Below are 8,274 nucleotides of genomic sequence, written 5' to 3'. Positions count from 1 at the left end.
TTTTGAAGTGCTCTTATGGGTGAAGTTCCCCTCCACATAAAGAGCACAATTCATTCCTTTTCTGACCTGTTTTTTTAATCAGAGCCAAACATAGTAATTATAGTCTGCCTGATTACAAATGAAATTACAAATCTGTCCTTAGGGCACAATAGTGTCCCCACCTAGATGTTATCAGCCCCCAAATCTCATTTAATCTTGACAGATGTGTAGTACCAAGGCACCACTGCAGGAAACTCTACAAGTAAATTAATTTTACGAATACTTTCTCTGTAGTATTCCCATGCTCTTCCAAAAGACTGCTAATTAATACAGCATTTCTTAGGCAACCTACGTAACTTAATTCATCAGTAAAATAACTGAACATCTATGATGACTTTGAGCTTTTGCTAAGTCTCTGGCTTCTCTTTGATAACCTAACGTCTCAGCTTTATCAAGTGATACCAAAGGCCTACATTATACCATTTTCCAACTGTATCAACTTCTTTTCTTCAGAAACTTCTTACTACCCCATCCAAGCAAAACACAAACCACTAAGTTCATTTGGGGAAAACAAAGTCATCTTTCCATGGTCCCTTCAGTTCACTGTTTTTTAATATGTTAAATCAATCCTGCTGACACAGGAGACTGTTCCCTGGCAGGAGCTGAGGAGAACACACATAGTGCTCTCTCTGTACTTGTCTCAGCATAGATGATACTCAGAAAGAACACAGGTGAAGTGACAGACCTGCTCCATCAGCTGTGACCTGGAAGAAACCTGTCAGCCTGAAGGGTGAGAGAACATTAACAAACAACTAAGAAGGCATCAGCAGCAGGCCCCTGTTATCCCAAAACCAGAGCTGAGAGTTCCTGACACTGAACCTTCCCTCTGGCTGCGACTTCTCTCTTCAGGGAACCTCAAGTATCTCGTTGGTGTAGACTTGAAGACTCATTCAAGAGTGCGGCCTTGTGCTCCTGCTGCGGGTGAGTGAACAGCTTGAACCCCCTGGGTTCTGGGACACTTCAAAAAATATTTGTCCCAAGCAGAGTAGTACGACAGCCCTGATTCACTGAGAAGGACTTCTTTTTCAGCATGTTACCTGACCTACTGTAGCCACTAAAAAAAAAGCTGACCACACGCCCAGCCAGCACAAAGCCTCCTGCACAGCCACAGAAATGCCTCCTTCTAATTGCTTTCAAAACAGCAATTGAAAAAAATCCCAGCCTGGCTCAGAGTGTCACAACACGAGAAGACAGTTCTCTACATGTCCTAACCTTTCCAATATTTGTTCTTGACCCCACCAGCACACATCGATTTACGAGGACTGAAAGTGCTTTTTATTACTGTCTTTGTTAATATCTACTCGCTACATGTCTGTGAAGACAAATGAGTGGTAGATGAGTAAAACATTGTTAGTTTTTCATCATCCATTCCCTCCTGATTGCTCAAGTTTAGCAAGCAGAGTTTTTTGGCCTTGGCTCATAAAACTGCTATTGCAATATTGCAAGAGAAGTTAGAATACATGTAAAACAAGAAGTTAAGAACCTACCTAATCTATTATCACGTGAAAAAAAAAAATAGCAGAGGTTAGATTACAAATGTGTTTTTAACAAACTCTTAGAAAGGCTACAGCATTATTTCTCTGGATCAGAAGTGAAAAAGTCCCCAAATTATTGATGGATATTTCATCTCAGATCACAGCAAGTAAAACTCTTTCCAATTTGTATAAAATTCACTCATAAAATATCACACACATCTGCTGATGATTCCAGCAATGACATTTTTTAACATACTCTCTATAAAATCATCCCATTTCAACACCACTCTAAGGAGGATACTAATAAAGAACAGAACATGTGCAAGACACATTCTGCTCAGGACGTCTGCAGTCACCAAGTGGTTAATGGTACAGGCAAGCTAATGCCTTCTAGGGGCTAAATTCATATTATTAACTGAAAAGGACTTAGCAGAAGATCATCTGGTATGCTAGTCACTGCTTAGCAGCGACACTTGGGTAGAGCAAGCATTCTGAAGAATAGAGAAGAGCGGTTTTGTGTCTACTTACTTGAACCACTTATAGCTTTAGGTAGCAAATGCTCATTTTTATCATTTTTCCCTAGCAGAGCTCTACCCAGCCCTGTCAGCTGCAGTGCTGCTTTTGACTACAGGTAGAAAAGGTCTGCTGACCACTTCTCCCTTCAGAGAGACCCTGTTCACGTGTTTGTGCTTCCCTTTAGGCAATGTTTTATTTTCATTTTTTTTAACAAAGGAAAGCAATGTGGAAATGCAGCATCCCAAACACCGAAAGACTCGAGACAGGCACTACCTTGCTGACCTGCCCTTAAACATCACTGGTGCGCTGACTGATGCTTGCAACATGAAGCGGAAAATGAAATCTGTCTCCTGCCTCAGTTTCCAGACAGCAGAACTAACAGATGATTTACCAGTCTGGCTTGCTTCTATGTTAAATTCCTCTTTCCATCTTCACTCAGCCACTTGTATTCAATGATGGGAAAGCTGCAGGAACTGAACTGGAAGAGCAGTTTCCAGGGTCAGCCTCAAGCTAACTGGTGCTCAGAGCACCTGCAATTTATGTTCAACTCATCAGTGTATTCTTTAGGGAATGAACTCATCCCGACCTAAAAGTACACACAGAGAATAACATTATAGAAGTGGAACTGAACAAGCAATGAAAAAGAAACAACTATGCAGCTATCATGGGTATCTGGTCTTAAAAGGTCTCAGTGAATACTGCATAGGATGTCAGAAACAACATGATTTAACCAGGACACTTGGGACCAAATCTTGTAGCCCTTTCCTGTGACTTCAAAGGCCACGTATGTCTTTGCATAGTCTTGAAATGGAATTGCTTTGTAATATCCAAAAAGGTGACTTGAAAGGATCAGCAAGAAACATTTGAAATACCTTTGCCAACATGTTCAGCTCTTCCTTTGGGGGGGGGGAGGTATCTCAGATGGAGAAAGCAAAGGAAATCAACATCTGAAAAGATTACTTATTTTTAATTGCAACTGGTTCTATTTACTGACTTCCAAAATTACCTAAGCAGCCTGCTGTTTACTAGCACTTACTTTTAGATATTATTATTGGTAATTGCTGTGTTATGATTACAAAGCACTGGCATAAATCTCACTCAGCACCTCTTTGGGTTTCTGAGGGCAGGACATTCACATGCTCTTCTCTGACCCCATGTTCCTAATTATTTGCCATGCATGCCTACGTGCAACTCATCACCAACTGAATCAACCCAAACACCAGCTGAATTCAGCTGGTCTAGAGATTTTAGTATGCTTTACGCTAAACAACTGGTCTTCTCTCTTTTGAATTTACCTTCCTTCCTAGGTTATTTTAGAAGCGGATTAGAAAGTTTCTCTTCTATATATGCCATGGCCAGATGCACTACATTTGATGCGAATGCCAAGAGGAGCACAGTCCAAGTAGTAAAGTATGAGTTGATTCCCACCCACAGCCACCATTCTCCAAAGGAGATAAGGAATACTGATTTCAGCAGCAAACACTGCCTGAACAGCTAAACGCTTCCTCCTGGAGCCAGCGTGCACAGCTGGGATGCAGCTGTTGCTGCCGCAGCAGTGCAGGCAGCAGCTGCTGCCAGCGGAACGGCAGCAGCTCGCACAAGAAAGGGGCAACCCACCCAGAAGGTCCCACAATCCAGATCTGGCCACCACAACTGCCAAAGCTGGACCACCCCGGTTGGAAAGTATTTTGGGGAAGTGTACCTTCCTGGAGGGTTCAGCGAGAATTCGCTTCCTGAAAATCTAGCAAGAATGTATCTTAAGTGTTTTATGTATTATGCCAATGTTAACAGGGAGAACTACAAGGCCTGGGTCAAAGCCAGCTAATCCAAAGGCCTGTTCTTAAGTAAACAGTGGAAAACCACTCTACTTCAGAGTCTCCCGCAGAAACCCGTACAGGAAATCTCTGTTTTGCCCTTTCCTCTGAAGCAATTGTGCCAAGCAAGGTTAAATGATAATCTTGTAGTAAGCATATATGCAAAATACTAAGTCTTTGTTTTAAAATATCTGGAAGGCAGCTGAGAGCTGTGAATACTCTATAACTAAATTAAGCTAAGTTTGGATCGCATAATGACTTCAAGGAACCTTTGTTTTTAAATAAATCACTTGTGGTGAAAAAAGCCCGAATGGTAGTTTTGGAGACCGAAACTGTCTTCTTATTTACAGGATGGGTACAACACAAGCAGTACTACAGTACATTGTTCCCACACATCTGTTTCTACTAACTTACTTCACTTTGGAGCCACCTTCAAATCTCAAAAGAATTGCATCTCCTTGGGCCTCCCTTTCCTCTTCCATCCACCTACAGAAGCTGTGCGCACACATCCTTTAATTTCAAAAGAGAAACCAACTGGTTGCGCACGTCCCAGCATCATTTCTATAGGTATCTCATGACTGTGACTCCTGCTCTCCACATTCAATGGGCTCACACCTTTGCAGAATTTAAAGCAGTTTTAGCTGGTATGATGCACAGGGTAAGAACCCACTTGTTTTCTTGCTTACGTTTCCAACCTCCCCAGTTTAGTCAGAACTTTATCTCTAATGAAACTACCAAAAAAGGGCTGGCTGTGCTGGTAAATCCCTCAGCCGGTATTCATGCCCAGAGGATGATAATCTAAGGTCACCAGCAAGCAACACGTTTAGCCTCTACCATCCTGCACCAGACTTGAAAAAGTGATAGGACTAAGAGGGCTGGCACACAGCCATTCACTACTCCTAAACTTGGGGACCCAACTGCCTGGGAAGTAAAGGCAAATCTGCTTTTGACCTTATAGGAAGGTGCACTCACTGTTACACATTCAGGTAGTAGTTAAGATTTGACACAGACTGCTGTGGTTTTTTTAGGCTGAATTACTCAGGCTCCCTTGTTGATCTCATGCTGTCATATAAAAAATGTATTTCTCCTAATATGCCTTCATACAGGCAGGTCTCCCAAGCACCTTTTTAGCCCTGCAAACATATGCATGGGACTTAATGACTACGCTTTTGTAGGCGGGTTTAGATTATCAATTGCTTACAGTGGCTACCTTAAATACCTACGCAATTTTTTCCAGATGTTGCTTAAGTTATATTTACCATACATTAAGTTCTATTTATTGTACATGTTGGATTGTCTCTGTGGTTGTGTTAAGAAAGCAGACTCATGTTATACATGCTCTCTATGTAGAGTACACTGTCCAAGCTTTTAGGAACCATTCCAGTTAAGGAGTCATAATGATTAAAAAACAAAATACAGCTCATTGCTACGAGCATCATAACCACGACACATAATAATAATTTCTTTAGTAGCATGAAACAGACATTTTACAATAGGAAATACTTAAATGAATGCGCACTTTGAAGATACTCAAAGAATAAGATATGCTTCAGCACAGAATAGACAACTGCTGAAGACTCAGATCATGGCCATTTCAAATGATATTTGTGCTGCTGACACTATAAATAAAATTTAAAAAGTAGATGCAGTACAGAAAGTAAGTGAAAATTCCCATGCGCTGACTTGGTAACATCTCTCATCCCAAACACATCCCAAAGAGTGAGACAAGGCTTCCACTCCTGGGCACATTCTGTTCAGTTTTCTGTCCTATTACCCTCACTGCTAAAAAAGCCACAGCTGTTTTATATCAGGACACCCAGCGTTCGTGAGCCACTCCGAGGCAAAGACACAGCGTAGAGCAGGCACTGCGAACTCATCCCAAGGCACATCACTCAGCCTGTCCTCTGCTGACATATAGCGCTGTCCTCAGTTTCCCCTGGGGTAGAGCCAAAGTGCCTTGCTCTCTTCATGGGTTTACACTGGACGGCATACGAGTATTTCTTATCCTGAGGCGATTAGTTACTGAGGTGTTCTTTTAAAGGAGTGAAGACAAGGCACGGCCCTGCCAAACAGCAAGCCAGTTCCTATGACAACTTTCCACTGCAGCCTGGCTGGAGACCATTAATCCACCTTCCCCAGGCCAAGCAGCTTCTACGTGGTAACGTTACTTTGGGTCATCACAGACATCTGTAGGATTTTCACCAGTGGCCGAGCAACACCAGGTTGCGTGGTACTGAACCACCCAGATCCCACAGCACTCCCTAATTTCAAATTCCTACAAAAGAATGGGTTTGCTGAGCACGACTGCATGACCTCACTTCTGCCTCTTGCCCAAGATTTTCAGGGCAGAGCTGCAGTAAGCCCTTCTTTCTGTGCCTCCTTGCGAGTCGGTACCTACAATTTCTGTAGGATTCAAAGGTTGCAGATCAGCTCAGTTTGTCCTGGAGCACCGCAAACCTACTCTGCAGCCGGCCCGGGGCCATCCCCAGATAACAGCTCACGCTGCAAACTCACCACCCATCTATCAGTTTTTAACCGAAGCATTATTTTATTAAGCTGAACTGCAAATAACAGGTATGATGTGAGCAAATAAACATATCTGCCTTTTCAATAAGCATCAGTTAAACATCGTATTTTAATAGCTTGCTTCCCCTTTACTTTAGACGCAAAAATAATATACTTGTATATTTTTAAAGGAAATAAAACACTCCTTTCAATGTTTCCCCAAAGAGTACAATACTGCAGTGTTTACCAGTAAACACCACACTAAGGTTTCTGTTTTTTCAAAAACAAACATTCCCCTGGAAGTTAAAAAAAAGTCTAGGATAAACATTTCTAGTGATTTTAGGAAGGATCTATTAACTTTCAATTCAAGCTATATTAGGAATCAAACATGACAAGGAGTAACAATTCAAGGAGGGGTTGTTATTATTATTATTATTAAAAATTGCCTACAAACTGGAAATTTGCCTGGGAAAATTTCAGCTTGCATCTGATTTTTGCCAGCGTGTATCCTAGAAACAGCATATAACACTAATGCTACCGATGCAAATATACTAACAGGCTGTTAATTTCAAACCTCAGCTGAAAGCATTTCTCCCATTCTTACAACTTTTCTCCCTGTTTATCTCTGCAATTGTACTTAATTCAATGGCGCATTTTAAATGTAATTCGGTGGTGCATTTTGCCATACAATTTGTTTGAATGACGCTATACAGAGTAAAGGTTGTATTGTACTATATAATGAAACTACATCTATGCTTGAACAAACTCCAACTGCTGTTAATCAAACCAGCAAGTTCCTGAATGATCTTTTGGACTCCGCACTAATCGCAATAGATTATTTTAAATAGCAGTTCTACTCTAAAATATGTTTAGGTTGACACGGGCTGACAAGGACTGTGACAGACTTCCAGAGCTAAGCTGATCGGTTCGCAAGTAAAACACCAGGGTTTTTCCTCACTGCTAGAACTACAAATTCAGCACGTGAACCAAAGATCAAAATGCAGTTTTGAGTTTTGTTTCTGGTTTTTGATAAAACCACGTAGCACCTGAAAGGACCTGAAAATCTTCATATTTTCGATTTATTCACTAGTGACAAACAGGTTTAAGGATCACTACAATATATTTCAGCCAGTGACAAGATGTTATTCTAAACTGACACAGGGGACCATTTGGATAGGTAAGAGGGAGACATTTCTAAGTGACTACCTAGAAAACATTTTGCAATCTTTGAGGTTCAAATGGTAAATCTCCCAGAGCTAAAAAAAAATCTTTTAAAACATAAGTGATTATGCCTTGGGAGGAATGTTCTCAAGACCCCGTCAAAGAGGATCCTTAGTATCCAGCTTGGCAGCCTTTAGAAACACTAGCAAGGGAATAAACTTGAGAGTTTCATAATCTCAGAGGTTCCAGGAATTTTTAAAACTGCCTGTGCTACAAGAAACATTACTGCCCTATTAAGTCATCTAGTCTATCAGAAATCAGTGTAGGTTTGTTTCTGCCATACATTTTGCAACATTATTTTTGGCACAAAAGGAGGGATTAAAAAACAAAAAAGCATAAGCAAAATGTGAGCGAAGCAGTTTTGCGTTGGTTTTTTAAGTTTATTTATTTGGTGCCTCGCTCCTGGCTTTAGGTTATCAGCTCAAGCCCGATACAGCCGGATTGCCAAGAGCAACTCAAACGAAACAGAGCAGTGACAATGAACCCTCGCCCTGATGCAAGGCTGTCCGGGAAGCGTTCTGCCCAGAGCCGGGATCAGGCTTTCTTTCCTCAGCGAAGAGGATCGCCTCTACCCACCTCCCCAGCCGGGGTGGCAGCTACCCCGGGGGGAAGCTGCGAGCTGGAAGGTGCCGCCGGGACCTCTCCGGTCCACGTGGGACGGAAGGCGGAAACGAAGACACCGGGTGCTGGCCCCAAACCTCAGA

The sequence above is a fragment of the Gymnogyps californianus genome, chromosome 6, assembly GCF_018139145.2.
Source record: "Gymnogyps californianus isolate 813 chromosome 6, ASM1813914v2, whole genome shotgun sequence".
Classification (NCBI taxonomy): Eukaryota; Metazoa; Chordata; class Aves; order Accipitriformes; family Cathartidae; genus Gymnogyps; species Gymnogyps californianus.
The sequence above is the reverse complement of the archived record's forward strand: the minus strand, read 5'-3'. Positions refer to the sequence as shown.